The 19,211-nt window shown below is 41.4% G+C and overlaps 2 long non-coding RNA genes across 2 annotated transcripts; both read right to left on the bottom strand.

The window, feature by feature from the left end:
- Positions 1–5,961: 5,961 nt before the first annotated feature.
- On the bottom strand, positions 5,962–6,794 carry LOC121744292. Its single transcript, XR_006038540.1, has 2 exons — positions 6,245–6,794; positions 5,962–6,147 (listed from the first exon to the last, which is right to left on the bottom strand). It is a non-coding gene; the product is annotated as an uncharacterized LOC121744292 (long non-coding RNA).
- Positions 6,795–15,266: 8,472 nt separating this feature from the next.
- LOC121744312 lies at positions 15,267–16,099 on the bottom strand. The gene is made up of 2 exons (XR_006038547.1): positions 15,550–16,099; positions 15,267–15,452 (listed from the first exon to the last, which is right to left on the bottom strand). It is a non-coding gene; the product is annotated as an uncharacterized LOC121744312 (long non-coding RNA).
- Between the last annotated feature and the right edge of the window lie 3,112 nt (positions 16,100–19,211).

Below are 19,211 nucleotides of genomic sequence, written 5' to 3'. Positions count from 1 at the left end.
GCTTAGGGAGTAATTAACTAGTGTTAATTATCCCACATCGGAGTTGAGACACATCTTTTAATGTGTATTTATTAAGTGACTTTACTACACTTAATAATTATAGTGGACTAAGATGGGTTGAAAAGCCCACACACGCGCCGAGCCGAGCCGTGCCCGCGCCCCTGCCCGCTTTCGAGCCCGAGCCCGTGCCCTTGGACTTGGACTTGGACTTAGCAATTGGTCTTTGGGTGATTCTTGGGCTTGGACTTAGATCTTGGCAATTGGTCTTTGGGTGGTTTTTGGACTTGGTTCTTGGGCTTGTCCCAGGACCTAAACTTAATGTTTTGGACCAACGCTTAGTCAGCGAGACCAGTGGCATGACACATCGTCAACTATAACGCAGTCAAAGTCTACGAGGCTTCCACGTAACAATGTCCACATGCGATGGATGAACTAGGCGTGTACAACGTCTAGATTCATCATCGACCACTCCACCTTTCAAATTCGTAACGGCCAGCCATTACAGCCACCCATGATGACAACCCTAAAGGCTGGGATGACCCCTGCAGTGGACTAGGCCTATAAATAGGCTAGTCATTTCTTGCATCAACAGAACATAGACACAAGCATCATACTCTCTCTGCATAGTCTTTCTTCCCGGAGCTCTACCCTCTCCTCTTCCAGTTCGCCGGAGCTCTGCTGACAGCGGTGCTGCTTCACCAGAGACGTTGTCGTTTTGTCTTTGGGGACGACGCGCCATAACCGAGAGCACTATCGGGGTGTATCTCGTTTTGCGGAAGGAGGACTTTCTTCGACTCGGCTAAGTTTGCTTTCCAGTTTCGTTTTCACTGTATTTTCAGTTTCAGTTCTTCCTTCTTGGGTTGTATTACGCCCGGTTTTTGTTTATCTCTTGTAATTCCAGTAATAATCGCAACAAACAAAACATTAGCAAACTCTGCTTCAACAAACCCATAGAGAGAGATATGTGCTCACCTCTGTTTTCCTCATCTCCTTCTCTGCTTCTCATTCTATTTTGTAAACTATGAATGTCTGTGGCTGAAAGAGATAAGTCATATGTTATAGTCACTCACTAAAATCAAACAATGGGCAATAGATTTTCAACAATTGAGTATTTCCCGAGTTGATATTATCTCTCTAGAGTGCAGAGTATGAATATACAGATTACCGAGGCTAGCAGAGTAGGAAAACACGACATTGTAAGTAAAACGACAACGTTTTGAAATTTAAAAAATAGCATCATTTATTATTATTCAATGCAGTATTATAATTCAATGCAGTATAGGTTAGCAGCTTTATTTGAGTAAATGTTATTTTTCACATGAAAGATCAAAACAACTACAATTATTCACTTATTGACAATAGGCACAACTTTACCTTTATTCTTTTGGAAACTTGTCTGAAATTTTGATTAAAAAATGACTATTTTGAAAATATACATACCGCAAATATTCATCGATGTATATACATAGCCTAAAACAGTGTTGATGGGATTACTGCCAACTTGATTCTTCGCAGCGTCGCCGATGAGACGTTCATCGGCGGTGAAAGCTGTTAGGGTTTCGAGCCCCTTGCACAGCGGAAGATTTGTACAAAACAAATAAATCAGACGTAGGATCTATTTGACCGATTATGAGATTAATCTATTCACATGTTAACATAGAATTGCATGCTAGAACGCAAATAATTCATGCCCATAGAATGTAAATCCTAAACTTGAATACTACGGTTTAGAGTTACCGATTTGATTCTCCAAAGAATCGTCGATTGCTCGGGTCTTCTGCACGATGATCTTCAATACTAGACCACGGATCTTCTGACTGGTGTCCCGAACTGTATCTCGACATCAGGGTGGGCTGATCTTATCGAAACACTAGGACTCGAATAAAGAAGACGGAAATTCCTCACGGAGGAGGAGCTGAAAATTTCGATCTCCTCTACTAATTAGAGAGGGACGAAAATTTCACTATGAAATCAATTAAAATATGTCTCCTTTATTCTCCTATTTATAATAGTTACATATTGGGTCCAGTCAGGGATCTATGGAAGATTTTGGATATGGGCTCCCCCAATTAGCTTTTTACTAATTAAATTGAACCCACAATTTAATACAAGCTTATATTGGAATATTACGAACAGCCACTACAGAAGTAATATTGAACTCCCCATCCAAACCTGAAATTACAAGTAATCCGGGTTTCCATTTTGTTTATTATTAATTTCTCGCGCTTAAGATATAAATATCGATTAATTAATTAAAGTCTGCCATAGACTTAGTTAATTAACATCTTATTAATTCCAAGAGTGGACTTAGCAAGAAACACTTATTTATTATTCATGAAATAATTAAATTCCAACTGCCAGTTTCCGAATAATAAAACCCTGTTCAAGCTCCTCTTGAGGACATTATCAAACGAGACTCACCTCGCGCACGATTCAACATAATAGCAATCCTAGCACCGCTAGATAATAATCACCACTACCCAATATACCTGGATCGTTGGGTGACGAAAAACTCGCACCTTTGGTAAGTCAAAGTAGTAGATACTCAATATCGTATGCTCAATGCTAACGTACATTGATTAAGAAATAAATATTTATCAAGATCTAGTCTTTCAGTAGATAGCATAAAGACACGTCTTGCTGTTAGATCCATTCAGTGCTATACCACACCAATGTCATCTTATTTCAATAAGGCTTAGAAATAATCGGACTGACATTGCAACCTTTCACGATAGGTAGCCAAAGCCTATCTAGGTTGTGAAATTCTTCTTTTCTTTTGCAAAGCATTGCTTAGAACCGACTGTAGTACCTTAAAGTGAGCGCAGCCCACGACCAGTCTACTAAGCAAAAGACTTAGGCTTTGTTTACTTCTTATGCATTTAAATGTTTATAAAACATCTTATAAATGCACAAGTAAACACAATGTAATAATATATTGATTCTATTCGTGCAAACTGCTCGAATGATACTGAATCGGGTCAAAAGTGGATTGTAGAGTTTTTCCATACACAAGCAAGATTCTATTCGTGGGAACTCGCTCGAAACATGCTTTTCAGTATACTAAACCTATATATCGAACTACCATTCATTTCACATCATGTTTGAAATATGTTGCCACAAAGGCATTTTCTGTGAAAATCTGCTTGATTGTTCTCTGATAATATCTTTTCCACTACTATGTCTTTGCTACGTACTAGATCTTTAATTAATTTCATCTCTCTATGTGAATTCTTAGCATATGATCTTGTTTGTCCCTTGAGTTAGCCTTTGCTAGAGTAAAATTACTCATAGGCATACTGAAACTTACGATCAAAGCTACTAAGAGTATACTCCTAATGTAAACACATATAATGAGGATGGCTTACTCGATCACTGATTAGTCATAAGACTTAGTCAGTGTAACCCCAAGGACATTTCATGAATGACTGGTAAACTAGAATATATCGATTAGTCTTTCTCAAGTACTATGGTATATCCATTACCTCAATCAAAGTCCTTCGCCATGGTTAATATGATATATACTTGTTATGCAAAAACACAACTAATATCAAACTTAGTACACATCATATCATACATGAGACATCTATCTGCAGAACTAGTCTCATAATTCTTGTTCTAACTAAGTGCCAAACGACACTTGACTAGAGACAAAACAATTCCATCTTGAATGGTAAAAACATTTTCATGGAAATTCTAATGCTAAAATGTTCCAAGCAATGTATAGATATAGGATTCCTAAGAGAATCTCAACATTCTATCTAGCAATCTTAAAGACTTAGATGCTTAGAATGTAATTAGTTTCTCTTAAATCCTTTATCTTAAACTGGGTAGACAACCAGTTTCCTACGCTAGATGCCAACCTCAGTTGTTTGCAACTTTTATAGATTTCATCATCGTAGAGTAGCAATTATACCATATTCAATGCACTTTCAACTTCCTTGTGCTTACGACACGCTTAAGGGCACATGTCAAATTCCAAACATTTGACAATCTCGCTAAAACACATACTCTAATTTAGATGCATGCCTAAGACCACAAAGGTCTTCATAAGCTTCCAATCATGTGTTTCTTGCCCTTTTTTACATACCCATTAGGATGTTTCATGTTGATGATTTCCTCAAGACTTCTATTAATAGAAAGCTGTCTTGACAATCATAATACATACATTCTAATTTATGTAAGTTCCGATAAACAGTAGGATCGAACAAATCTTGGCACAACGACAACGAGAAGATGATATTTCTCTTTGGGCATAGCCCATTGTCATTGTCTAGCCATTTGAGATCCACATTTACACTTGCAATTATACTAGCTCCCACTGACTGACACAGCCTGTAGGTAGTATTGCAAGTCTTGTAAAACATGTTGTCTATCTAAGATTGTAGTTTGGAATCTATCACCTTTCAAGGATGAATATCCAAATGAACCAATTCTATATTGTAGTTTAAAGGGATTATGTTCGAGTTAATCTAAGACTGAGTCTTACGACACTCTTAGACCCATGAACTTGTTATGTTCCTAGGAACGTTCCCACTACGACATGGTTCTTACAATCTTAGGTGTTGAAGTTGATTTTATTAGTGCAAAAGTTTCTAATGGCATGATTCCTTGGTAATGTGGAAAATTTGATATCTCTCTCTGTCCTGAGAGTTATCACGCTGTTAGGCTTTTAGTTCCTTTCTTGATCTTCATACAAGATTTCTATCTTTGAAGATTACAGAACTTATAACCTTATATCATTTGGGACAACCTTAAAACATACCTCAGTACTCAACTCCAATTACTTGGATACCTTTCCAACATGCATTGGAACAACACGCCATAACCGAGAGAACTAGCGGGGCGTATCTCGTCTTGCGGAAAGAGGACTTTCCTCGACTTGGCTAAGTTTGATTTCCAGTTTCGTTTTCATTGTATTTTCAATTTCAGTTCTTCCTTCTTGGATTGTATTACGCCCGGTTTTTGTTTATCTCTTGTAATTCCAGTAATAATCGCAACAAACAAAACATTAGCAAACTCTGCTTCAACAAACCCATAGAGAGAGATATGTGCTCACCTCTGTTTTCCTCATCTCCTTCTCTGCTTCTCTTTCTATTTTGTAGACTATGAATGCATGTGGCTGAAAGAGATGAAGTCATATGTTATAGTCACTTACTAAAATCAAACAATGGGCAATAGACTTTCAACAATTGAGTATCTCCCGAGTTGATATTATCTCTCTAGGTTGCAGAGTATGAATATACAGATTACCGAGGCTAGCAGAGTAGGAAAACACGACATTGTAAGTAAAACGACAGCGTTTTGAAAAAAAAAATAACATCATTTATTATTATTCAATGCAGTATAGGTTAGCAGCTTTAGTTGAGTAAATGCTATTTTTCACATGAAAGATCAAAACAACTACAATTATTCACTTATTGACAATAGGCACAACTTTACCTTTATTCTTTTGGAAACTTGTCCGAAATTTTGATCAAAAAATGAACAAGCACCTGAAACGGACTATTTTGAAAATATACATACCGCAAATATTCATCGATGTATATATATATAGCCTAAAACAGTGTTGTTGGGATTACTGCCAACTTGATTCTTTGCAGCGTCGCCGATGAGACGTTCATCGGTGGTGAAAGCTGTTGGGGTTTCGAGCCCTTGCACAGCGGAAGACTTGTATAAAACAAATAAATCAGACGTAGGATCTATTTGACCGATTATGAGATTAATCTATTCACATGTTAACATAGAATTGCATGCTAAAACTCAAATAATTCATGCCCATAGAATGTAAATCTTATGTAATAGCCGCGATCTAATTTCTCGGAAACTATGAAATAAAGACTAGAATTTAAAGAAAGAGAATGAAAGAGCATTCGTTTATAATCTTGAGTAAACAAAAACACGATATTTAGAATTTCCAATTTAAAACGTGTATTACAAATTTTGGCGATGAAAATAACGAAATACACAACTCAACTAACTATTTTACATGTTAAAGAAAGTTTACACGTGGGGCTACGCTATTACAATTCGAGTCATAGGACACGTGTCAGGCCCGGTCTCAGCCCAGCTCAAGCGGCCAGACGAACTGGGACACCAAGGTGAGAACCACACTTAGCATCCATATTTCTCTGCCGAGCACCAACCGAACTAACAAGGAAATGCATTAGCAAACAAGGCAATTGGATAAGCAAAACCAAATGAGAATGAGAGACAATACTATCTGATGTGGGAACCGAAAACTCACCAAAATAGGTAAGAATGAAGGCTGCTACCACCAGAAATGGCTTGCCCTTCCAGCTTGGTTGTTCAACGACCACAGCAGGGGAATCAGTGGCAAACTCCTGCCATCCCTTATACTCCTGCCAAATGAGACAACACTCCATAAATACACCAAGTACTAGGCACCCACATGAAGCCAAAAACAGTTAAAATGCTGCAGAGTTAATAGCAAAACCAGTCCATCAAAGACTGCTCCCCAATCAGAGATAACAGGCCCTTTTTTCAGGCTTTCAGTTAGACCACAAGCATAAATAGGCCTCAGCCCTCCCTCCCTCACCAACACAAAGACAATCGCATACAGTGAGCCAAGTGAGAGGGAGTTGGAGCCGAGAAGCTAGCTAGACAGAGATCACAAGAAGCCACAGCCAGTGGAGAGGTAACACTCCCCCTTTTTCCCCACATAATAGAAGCATGATAGAACGTTTTCATGAGAATAAGTAGGCAATCTACCACGGAACTTAAGAGCACAGAACCAGGGATGTAAACATATTTGTCGACTAAAAATCAGCTGAATTGAGCAAGAACTATCAATGCATGTATAATCCCTCAACAAGAAATAAGAAAAGGGGGGGGCATGAAATAGACTAATGGGGGACTTAGCTTGGCGGGGGGTGGCAGTCGCGAGGTCGTTTGGCAACGGAGCCGGAAGCTGACCGCAAGGCAGCCGAGACACTCGATGAGTCGCTACTGAGGAAGATCGGTGGCGGCGGCGTGAGTCACGGACCGGCAGCTGCTGTGCAAACGACGGAGATGCGAGACGTCGTCGCTGAATCACCGATGAATGTCGAGGCCGCCTCGGGAAAGGGGTGGCTCTGCAGACGCGCCGAGGGGACGACGACGGCAGCAACAAGGCGGCTGCCAGTCCTCGACGGCTGGCGGTGGCGGTGATGTCGTGCTCGAGCACCGATGTCGTCGCGAGTACACAGCGACCCGTCGCGGGCCAGAGTTGAACGGACGGCGCGACAAGATGCGTCGATGGAGGGAACACGGGCTGACCCCGTCGAATTCCTCGCCGTCGAGGAAGCGCCGGTGTTGGCTGCTGCAAGGAAGCTACGACGAGGCGGAAGAGAGGAAATATTAGGGATTTGCTCTCAATTTGGGAATTTGGCAAATTTCAGAAATGAGAGAGAGATAGCCGACGGTGGAGAGGGAGTATATCCTCCACTGGGCCAATTCCCATTATTTCATCTTCTGGGCTAGAATTTAATCAAGTTGGGCCTTCTTTTTCTCTTGGGCCTGATTTAAAATCTTGGGCTTCAGTTTAATTAAAGAAAAAGAAGTAGAAAATTGGGCCTTTGCAAATTATTTTACAATCTGGGCCTCAGACAGAAAAATCAAAAAAGAGTAAGGAGAAAAGAGCTGGGCAGAAAATTAAAGGGGCTGGGCATAAGAATTTATCTCTGGAATTAATTCCTAAGCCACGGAAGAAAGAAATATTAAACCGTGTGGGATAGCTTTTCGATAAGGAATTAAAGCAGACTTTAATAGTCACAGTTTTAATTAAAGAATATAGATCTCTAAGTTTTAGAAAGAAAGAGATAAAATAAAAGAGCACGTTTAGGCATGCATACATGCAAGATAAACAATTATATTTTTAAAGCCTAATTTAAGCGTATTAAATTTTGTAAAGGACGTCGTTGCTCGACGCGTAATCTCAGGAAAGGAAAAGCACCCGCTTTGCAAGAGTTTAAGCAATTGAGGTGGGGTTTCTCTTCCTTCTTTTAAAGCATGCTTTATGTGAAAATATGATTATTTGAATGAGTTGTCATGCCATGTTTTGTTTTATGATTGCCTATCTGTTGGCTATGCCAACCCAGTTAAATCGAATTCGGGTCCCAGTAGGTCAGTAAATCCTACTCGGACTAGTGTACACATAGGGACCGTGAGCTAGCGCTAGGTTGGCCGGTCCGTGGGTCGTGAGCTAGCGCCAGGTTGGCCGGCCCAGTGGTCGTGGAATGTGGCCACATTCCCGATTCACGCAGCTGATATGGCATATCATCAGAAGTTTAAATGACTGCAGTCTATTTTCAGAAAGAAATAACAGATTTTAGTGACCGGGATAGATTTTCAGTAAAACCCCGCGTTCACTCAGCTTGGCTGACAACTAAAAGAAAAACAGTTTTCGGCATGAGCCCACTGAGTGCATCAAGTACTCAGCCCTGCATTTTGTTTTCCTTAATGTGCAGGTTGATTGTTGTCGAAGCCGAGGAGGTGTTGGGACAGAAGACCAAATAAGTAGGAAGGTAGCGGGTGTAGTATGTCTTCATACATATTACATCTGTCTTGGTACTCTTCCGTTGCGCAAATTCAGAACATTCATTTAACAAAGACAATTTCCCATAACTACTCTGATTCAGCATGATTTGTACCCTCAACACACTTCAGACAATGTTTCTTTTGATTTAAGCATCTTATGACGAGTTAAGACAGTTTCAGTATGTTTTAGTCGCGGTAAAGCTACACTTTCTTTGACTAGGGAGATGTGGTCGTGACAGAGTGGTATCAGAGCACTTTTCTTTCGCTCTGACCCAAGAACCTTCCTTCTAAGCCTCAGTCCAGAACAGTAGCACTAGGCTAGGAAGTGAACAGAATGATCAGTACAAGATCCCAACACCTCAGCTCGACACGATCAACTGCACCAGAAACAGGGGTCGACGCCCGCTCGTCCAGAAAAGAGAATTTTAAAGAAAGAAAATATTTTTCCATTTTGAGAAGGAAAATGAAATTTTCTAAGTTTTCAGAAAAAGAAAAAAAAAAAAAATTTCATAGCCCTAAATGGGAACGAAAATGTTTATTTGAAAAGTTTGCAAGACGCAACGTGCTAGCTGATACTTTGCATGAGATATGCTTAATGTATCTGTGATTTATGTTTAAAGAGCTTGACATGAATGTATAGATGTCATGGGGACTATGTATGTGAACCTAGAGTGCTTTAGAAAAGTACCTTAGGTGAGACATGCAGAATCAAGTACTAGCAGAACGAGAATTTGTTACCGCCCTCCAGGGCGACGAGACCAACTAAAACCCATCAGTTTGGGCAAGCTTCAAATTCCAAGGAATTATGAGAAAGGAAAGACGAGCCAAAAAGTACTATTGTACTACTTATAGACAGCAATTAAAGGAAGTCCATTCTTTTAAGCACACAGATAGTATACATATGTATACTAGACGATGAACCAAGAAGTTCCTAATGTCTTTACAAAGACCAAGTTTTAACAAAAATAGTTTACTTTCAAGCCTGTTCGGGAGATACATCCCTACACGGAAAGAGATCGTACCCGCGACCTAGTAAAGTGATCTAATGTGGCGTAACAAGCCCAAGTGGCTACGTGATCCAGAAGCGATACTTATAGCGTGCTACGAAGCACGATGGAGAATGTAATGTTTTACCAGAATCAGCGTTCTAAGTTATCGAGAACGATATGAAAGTATGACCTCCAGCTGCGGTTATCAGTTTAACAGCACGAGGAACCCCATCTTGGAATGTATGGTTTCCCAGAACGCGTTTATCATGTGCGAGCTCCACAAGAAAAACAAGGGAGTGTCACATAACTAGAACCGATGATTATAATCAATAGTACTTACTTGGATTCCCAATGAAATCCCTTCTAAGAGTCCTTCCAAGGACGATACCCTCGTCTATTCAGACTCTAGTTTTGACTCGCAAGTACCATGTCAGTGTTCCTTTTTTTGTGCGAGGTTTGACTCATTTCCAGCTTATGGACTGCAGTCCTTTTGACTCATCGTACATAAAGAGTAAAGTTTTGACTGTTTAAGCTCCAGTCGTAAACACCCTAAATTCTACAGTTGTTCATATCTATGATCTTCGGAATGAGCGTATTCCTCAGACATTCTTTGAACCTCCGGGACAACGATGTCCTGTCGGCTATTAAGACCTTTGATTGACTCACGTTCTGCAAGTAGTACGCCACTTTCATTCTCTTCAGGAAAGCGGTGACTCAGTTTCAGTTCCCAAATTTGGGATACTCTTATGTTCCAAGCATCGTTATTTGTTGTTGCCTCCTTTGAGCCACAATATTGGAGATTTATATCTCGATTTCTTGGACCTATGCAATGAAATTTCATTCTTACGATGCTTACGTTGTGATCCCCAGAGTGATCAAGACAGTTAAACATTTTCCTCAGGGAATTTCATGTGGTGCTGGAACTTTTTACCTCCCTATTTTGAAATCCTACAAAGGTGAAATTTTTCGACCTCGATTCCAGTACATGTATTATTCCTAGTCTCGGAATTTTTTCTGCAGCTCGAAGTTAAGGCAAGCATATTGCACCTTTCCCCTAACAAGCTTGCCCTAGCTGATTTTTTCTGAATAGTTCATTTCAATGCGTTGCCTTAATGAACCTATGAAATCATTGATGTGATTTTGTTATTCCATATCGAGATGCCTTTGAAACATGATCAATGTTCCTTCATTGAAATCGCCTACGTTTATAAATTTTCGTGGTTGATCATCTTAGGCGATGACATGTTTGAACCACTGTCCTTGATGCCCAGATCCTTTCAGTTTAATTGGACAACTGTATTGTCCTATTTTGCAGCTTACTATGAGAATTTACAGTTAATTCATTTCCATCCGGTTTTCATGACCTATCTCATGATTATTTCTAGCTCCCACCAGGGGTGAGCCTCAGCTTCTATGAGTTTGCCTGGAACCAGTTGAACTACGTAGTTCTTTGAATGAACTCAATACTTACCTTCAAGGTCGATTATCGACAAAAATTCATATAAGTTGAACAAGAGATGTTATTCTAGTCCAGTTGGGTATTCAGTAGCCCTTCAAACTTTCAGTCATACTCTCTTGTGTGAATAATAATCCAAGTTAAGACTATTAGATTAATCATCGAGTTATTGATACGAGGCTAGCAGAAAAAGGCATGGTCTCAGTTTCTTTCAGATACGCATAATAAATACGTCCCCATGGAGACACGTGCAGGAAATGATGCACCAACCAGAAGCGTCGCATAACCGACAGCAAAGCGTTAAATACTTCGAATCTACGTACCGCTTGTGACCAGCAGGTGGAAGATCGAATATTTTGTTGTATAGAGAAGCAACTAGCCTTGAGTAGAGAAATATCAAGGAATATTTGTGGATTAAATGATGTCCGAAGACGTAAAAGACCTATATGGTAGTTTGAACGATCAAAATGCTTACTCCGAGTAAGATAAGTAAGCCACAAGAACAAAGACTCAATCATGGGCATGTAATGAAAGCCATGGAGAAAGTACGAGTGTATTCGTAGTTTATGTTTGACGGAACAAATCCCATCAGCAAAAGGGATTCGTCTAAGAGGTGGCCAGGAAAAAGGCTAAAGCTGGAGAGACATTCGGGAAGAGGAACGCGTGATAGCACCGCTACCCTCACCGTCCCTACTATGAAGGGAGAAATCGAATTTTCCCTTTTAAAAGAAGTTATCACTAGAGAACAGGATTTAGAGCCCTATAATATAGAGCAAGGGCAAACGTTGGCAATAACATGCGACGAATTATTCTACGATATGCCACGTCTCAATTAAACGGCTCAGAAAGGAGCTGTCGATAGAGTTTTGTGTTAATCTAGACACGAGATCTAGATCACTTTAGAAAGTCATGCTAGATTATTTCACCATGAATCGCTCAGTCGAACCAAAAGGGCATGGAGACAGTAGCGTTGGGAGAAAGAAGCCAACACCTCCACATGCACTAAACCCATATTCAAGGATTGACGCGAGTAGAACAAGTCTGTACTAAATCATGACGAAAGAGTCGCAGTAAGCACAAAAGCACCTTGAAAGCGGTAAAAGTAGACTACCTCAACTGAGCGAGAGGTTACGAGATCATTATGGCAGCTCAATGACTACCTTTACGATCGATGCAAGCGTTAGAGAACTCAATATCAGGCGATGAAATCTAAGATTAGAAATAGCCTCATCACCCAGACGAAATGAATTACTAAAGGAATGACTTGAATCAGTCATATTATCTCAGTCACCATATAGAATGGCGCTCAAGAAATAAGAAGAACTTAAGATCCAGTTACAAGAATAAGTAGACCTGGGTTTCATCAGACCCAGTGTATCGTTTTTGGGCGCATCAGTACTCTTCATGAAGAAGAAGGATGGCACTTTGCGAATGTGTATCGACTATCGAGAGCTAAATAAGTTAACCCTCAAGAACAAGTACCTCTACTGAGAATCAACGACCTCTTCGACCAGCTGCGAGGAGCCAGCGTATTCTCGAAGATGGGCTTGAGATCGGGTTATCACTAGCTGGGAGTTCGACAAGACGGTATACCTAAGACTGCACTTCGCACCAGATATGACCATTACGAGTTTACTGTAATGCCTTTTTGGGCTTACAAACGCCCCAGCCGTGTTCATGAACCTAATGAACCGCGTGTTCCGCCCATATTTGGACAAGGTCGTCCTAGCTTTTAAAGACGACGTGCTCATGTACTCAAAGAACAAGAAGAAACCCGAGGAGCGCTTGAGAACTACGTTAGAGACGTTAAGAGCCGAGAAGTTCTATGCTAAGTTTAGCAAGTGTGAGTTCTGGTTTAACAAAGTGAACTTTCTTGGACACTTAGTGACAGCAGAAGGGATCCGAGTAGACCCTGCTAAAGTTGAAGCCGTGCAACGTTGGCAGTCACCAGCGACGCCTAATGAAATTCAGAGTTTCCTAGGACTGGCATGATGCTACCGAAGGTTCATTGAGGGGTTTTCTAAAATAGCGAGGCCGATGACTCAACAGCTCAAGAAAGGAGTTAAAGTCAATGGGACCCCAGAATGTGAAGCAAGCTTCCAGTTGCTAAAGGAAAAGTTGACCACAGCGCCAGTTCTAGCTGTGCCAGAAGCGGGAGTCAACTATGTGGTGTATACAGATGCATCAAAGGTCGGACCCGGGTACGTGCTGATGCAGAAGGGCAAGGTGATTGTATATGCGTCACGTCAATTAGGGCCGCACGAGTTGAACTACCTGACGCACGACTTGGAACTAGCGGCAGTGGTACACGCTTTGACGATTTGGAGACATCATCTCTATGGAGTTCGATGTGAGATATTCACAGATCATAAGAGTCTCAAATACTTCTTTGAGCAGAAGGATTTGAACATGAGGCAGCGCAGATGGCTAGAATTAGTCAAGGCTACAACTGCGGTATAAATTACCACCCAGGCAAGGCCAATGTGGTAGCAGATGCCTTGAGCAGAAAGAGTACACCTCAAGTGGCTACTTTCCTCACACAAGAGGAGGAGCTTATCCGGGAATTCGCCAAGATGCGACTGGAGATAGTAAGAGCCCCGGAAACAGTGGATAGCAGAATTTCCACCTTGGTCATAAAACCAGATTTAAGAGCCGGAATCATCGATGCCTAGAGACGTGATGAGGCCCTAGAAAAGGTCTGTCTCAAAGTGAGGACCGGCAAAGGAGATAGTTACCGTGAAGAGTCGGATAACGCTCTCACATTCGAATGAAGACTATGCATACCTAACGATGAGGCAATTTGGAACGAGACCATGAGTGAAGCTCATGAGACGCCCTACACTGCCCATCCTGGAAGTACAAAGATGTATCAGGACTGGAAGAAGCAATTTTGGTGGGATGGCATGAAGAGAAGTATAACATCTTTTGTAGAAAGATGTCGGGCTTGCCAGCAAGTGAAGGCTTTACATCAACGCCCCTAGGGGAAGTTGCAGCCTCTCGAGATTCCAGGATGGAAATGAGAGCATATAGCACTGGATTTTGTGACAGGATTGCCAAAATCTAAGCAAGGAAATACTGACATCTGGGTGATTATAGATCGCCTCACCAAAAGTGCTCACTTCATACCAATTCGTATCACCTACGGATCAGATAAATTGGCACAGATTTATGTGCAAGAAATCGTGCACCTGCATGGTGTACCAGTGACGATCACTTCGGATCGAGACTCAAAATTTACTTCTAGATTTTGGATAAGCCTACAGCGAGAGTTAAGCACTCGACTGAATTTCAGCACAACATTCCATCCACAGACGGACGGACAGTCCGAAAGGACGATTCAGACATTAGAGGAGATGTTGAGAGCCGTAGTGCTCGATCGTGGAGTAAGCTGAGAGCCAGTACTTCCACTTATAGAGTTCGCCTACAACAACAGTTACCAGGCAACCATCAAAATGGCCCCATATGTAGCACTCTATGGGAAGAAATGTAGATCACCACTTTACTGGGATGAAGTGGGTGAGAGAAGAATTCTCGGACCAGACTTCGGAGAGGAAATGATAGAAATCGTCCGACAGATCCAAGAGAGAATCAAAGAAGCTCAAGATAGACACAAATCTTATGTAGATGCTCGCAGAACCGATTTACAGTTCAAAGCGGGAAGACAAAGTTTTACTGAAAGTATCCCCGTCGAAAGGGATAACTAGATTCAGCGTCAAGGGCAAACTAAAGCCACGTTTTATCGGACCTTACGAGATCCTAGAAACAGTTGGCCCTGTGGCATACAGATTAGCACTCCCGCCAAGCTTCGGGAATGTACACAATGTGTCTCACATATCACAATTGAGGAAATACGTGTTTGACCCCAAACACCTAGTACACCAAGAAGAAATGGTGTTAGAACCAGATTTCAGCTATGAAGAAAAGCCAGAAGCAATTCTGGACAGAAAAATAAAAGAATTGAAAAATAAAGCTATCGTAATAGTAAAAGTCCTATGGAAGCACCACAGCCGCGAGGAGACGACGTGAGAGCTTTAGGACAAGATGAAAGAGAAATACTCATAGCTTTTTGCCTGACCGAGACAAAATTTCGGGACGAAATTTTTGTTAAGGGAGGTAGAATGTAATAGCCGCGATCTAATTTCTCGGAAACTATGAAATAAAGACTAGAATTTAAAGAAAGAGAATGAAAGAGCATTCGTTTATAATCTTGAGTAAACAAAAACACGATATTTAGAATTTCCAATTTAAAACGTGTATTACAAATTTTGGCGATGAAAATAACGAAATACACAACTCAACTAACTATTTTACATGTTAAAGAAAGTTTACACGTGGGGCTACGCTATTACAATTCGAGTCATAGGACACGTGTCAGGCCCGGTCTCAGCCCAGCTCAAGCGGCCAGACGAACTGGGACACCAAGGTGAGAACCACACTTAGCATCCATATTTCTCTGCCGAGCACCAACCGAACTAACAAGGAAATGCATTAGCAAACAAGGCAATTGGATAAGCAAAACCAAATGAGAATGAGAGACAATACTATCTGATGTGGGAACCGAAAACTCACCAAAATAGGTAAGAATGAAGGCTGCTACCACCAGAAATGGCTTGCCCTTCCAGCTTGGTTGTTCAACGACCACAGCAGGGGAATCAGTGGCAAACTCCTGCCATCCCTTATACTCCTGCCAAATGAGACAACACTCCATAAATACACCAAGTACTAGGCACCCACATGAAGCCAAAAACAGTTAAAATGCTGCAGAGTTAATAGCAAAACCAGTCCATCAAAGACTGTTCCCCAATCAGAGATAACAGGCCCTTTTTTCAGGCTTTCAGTTAGACCACAAGCATAAATAGGCCTCAGCCCTCCCTCCCTCACCAACACAAAGACAATCGCATACAGTGAGCCAAGTGAGAGGGAGTTGGAGCCGAGAAGCTAGCTAGACAGAGATCACAAGAAGCCACAGCCAGTGGAGAGGTAACACTCCCCCTTTTTCCCCACATAATAGAAGCATGATAGAACGTTTTCATGAGAATAAGTAGGCAATCTACCACGGAACTTAAGAGCACAGAACCAGGGATGTAAACATATTTGTCGACTAAAAATCAGCTGAATTGAGCAAGAACTATCAATGCATGTATAATCCCTCAACAAGAAATAAGAAAAGGGGGGGGCATGAAATAGACTAATGGGGGACTTAGCTTGGCGGGGGGTGGCAGTCGCGAGGTCGTTTGGCAACGGAGCCGGAAGCTGACCGCAAGGCAGCCGAGACACTCGATGAGTCGCTACTGAGGAAGATCGGTGGCGGCGGCGTGAGTCACGGACCGGCAGCTGCTGTGCAAACGACGGAGATGCGAGACGTCGTCGCTGAATCACCGATGAATGTCGAGGCCGCCTCGGGAAAGGGGTGGCTCTGCAGACGCGCCGAGGGGACGACGACGGCAGCAACAAGGCGGCTGCCAGTCCTCGACGGCTGGCGGTGGCGGTGATGTCGTGCTCGAGCACCGATGTCGTCGCGAGTACACAGCGACCCGTCGCGGGCCAGAGTTGAACGGACGGCGCGACAAGATGCGTCGATGGAGGGAACACGGGCTGACCCCGTCGAATTCCTCGCCGTCGAGGAAGCGCCGGTGTTGGCTGCTGCAAGGAAGCTACGACGAGGCGGAAGAGAGGAAATATTAGGGATTTGCTCTCAATTTGGGAATTTGGCAAATTTCAGAAATGAGAGAGAGATAGCCGACGGTGGAGAGGGAGTATATCCTCCACTGGGCCAATTCCCATTATTTCATCTTCTGGGCTAGAATTTAATCAAGTTGGGCCTTCTTTTTCTCTTGGGCCTGATTTAAAATCTTGGGCTTCAGTTTAATTAAAGAAAAAGAAGTAGAAAATTGGGCCTTTGCAAATTATTTTACAATCTGGGCCTCAGACAGAAAAATCAAAAAAGAGTAAGGAGAAAAGAGCTGGGCAGAAAATTAAAGGGGCTGGGCATAAGAATTTATCTCTGGAATTAATTCCTAAGCCACGGAAGAAAGAAATATTAAACCGTGTGGGATAGCTTTTCGATAAGGAATTAAAGCAGACTTTAATAGTCACAGTTTTAATTAAAGAATATAGATCTCTAAGTTTTAGAAAGAAAGAGATAAAATAAAAGAGCACGTTTAGGCATGCATACATGCAAGATAAACAATTATATTTTTAAAGCCTAATTTAAGCGTATTAAATTTTGTAAAGGACGTCGTTGCTCGACGCGTAATCTCAGGAAAGGAAAAGCACCCGCTTTGCAAGAGTTTAAGCAATTGAGGTGGGGTTTCTCTTCCTTCTTTTAAAGCATGCTTTATGTGAAAATATGATTATTTGAATGAGTTGTCATGCCATGTTTTGTTTTATGATTGCCTATCTGTTGGCTATGCCAACCCAGTTAAATCGAATTCGGGTCCCAGTAGGTCAGTAAATCCTACTCGGACTAGTGTACACATAGGGACCATGAGCTAGCGCTAGGTTGGCCGGTCCGTGGGTCGTGAGCTAGCGCCAGGTTGGCCGGCCCAGTGGTCGTGGAATGTGGCCACATTCCCGATTCACGCAGCTGATATGGCATATCATCAGAAGTTTAAATGACTGCAGTCTATTTTCAGAAAGAAATAACAGATTTTAGTGACCGGGATAGATTTTCAGTAAAACCCCGCGTTCACTCAGCTTGGCTGACAACTAAAAGAAAAACAGTTTTCGGCATGAGCCCACTGAGTGCATCAAGTACTCAGCCCTGCATTTTGTTTTCCTTAATGTGCAGGTTGATTGTTGTCGAAGCCGAGGAGGTGTTGGGACAGAAGACCAAATAAGTAGTAAGGTAGCGGGTGTAGTATGTCTTCATACATATTACATCTGTCTTGGTACTCTTCCGTTGCGCAAATTCAGAACATTCATTTAACAAAGACAATTTCCCATAACTACTCTGATTCAGCATGATTTGTACCCTCAACACACTTCAGACAATGTTTCTTTTGATTTAAGCATCTTATGACGAGTTAAGACAGTTTCAGTATGTTTTAGTCGCGGTAAAGCTACACTTTCTTTGACTAGGGAGATGTGGTCGTGACATCTTAAACATGAATACTACGGTTTAGAGTTACCGATTTGATTCTCTAAAGAATCGTCGATTGCTCGGGTCTTCTCCACGATGATCTTCAATACTAGACCACGGATCTTCTGACTGGTGTCCCGAACTATATCTCGACATCAGGGTGGGCTGATCTTATCGAAACACCAGGACTCGTATAAAGAAGACGGAAATTCCTCACGGAGGAGGAGCTGAAAATTTCGATCTCCTCTACTAATTAGAGAGGGACGAGAATTTCATTATGAAATCAATTAAATTATGTCTCCTTTATTCTCCTATTTATAATAGTTACATATTGGGCCCAGTCAGGGATCTATGGAAGGTTTTGGATATGGGCTCCCCCAATTAGCTTTTTACTAATTAAATTGAACCCACAATTTAATACAAGCTTATATTGGAATATTACGAGCAGTCACTAAAGAAGTAATATTGAACTCCCCATCCAAACCCGAAATTACAAGTAATCCGGGTTTCCATTTTGTTTATTATTAATTTCTCGCGCTTAAGATATAAATATCTATTAATTAATTAAAGTCTGCCATGGACTTAATTAATTAACATCTTATTAATTCCAAGAGTGGACTTAGCAAGAAACACTTATTTATTATTCATGAAATAATTAAATTCCAACTGGCCAGTTTCCGAATAATAAAACCATGTTCAAGCTCCTCTTGAGGACATTATCAAACGAGACTCACCTCGCGCACGTTTCAACATAATAGCAATCCTAGCACCACTAGATAATGATCACCACTACCCAATATACCTGGATCGTTGGGTGACGAAAAACCCGCACCTTTGGTAAGTCAAAGTAGTAGATACTCAATATCGTATGCTCAATGCTAACGTACATTGATTAAGAAATAGATATTTATCAAGATCTAGTCTTTCAGTAGATAGCATAAAGACACGTCTTGCTTTTAGATCCATTCAGTGCTATACCACACCAATGTCATCTTATTTCAATAAGGCTTAGAAATAATCGGACTGACATTGCAACCTTTCACGATAGGTAGCCAAAGCCTATCTAGGTTGTGAAATTCTTCTTTTCTTTTGCAAAGCATTGCTTAGAACCAACTGTAGTACCTTAAAGTGAGAGCAGCCCACGACCAGT

This window comes from Salvia splendens, chromosome 8 (assembly GCF_004379255.2).
Source record: "Salvia splendens isolate huo1 chromosome 8, SspV2, whole genome shotgun sequence".
Classification (NCBI taxonomy): Eukaryota; Viridiplantae; Streptophyta; class Magnoliopsida; order Lamiales; family Lamiaceae; genus Salvia; species Salvia splendens.
Note: the sequence above shows the minus strand (reverse complement) of the source record. Positions and strands in the feature narration are given on the sequence as shown.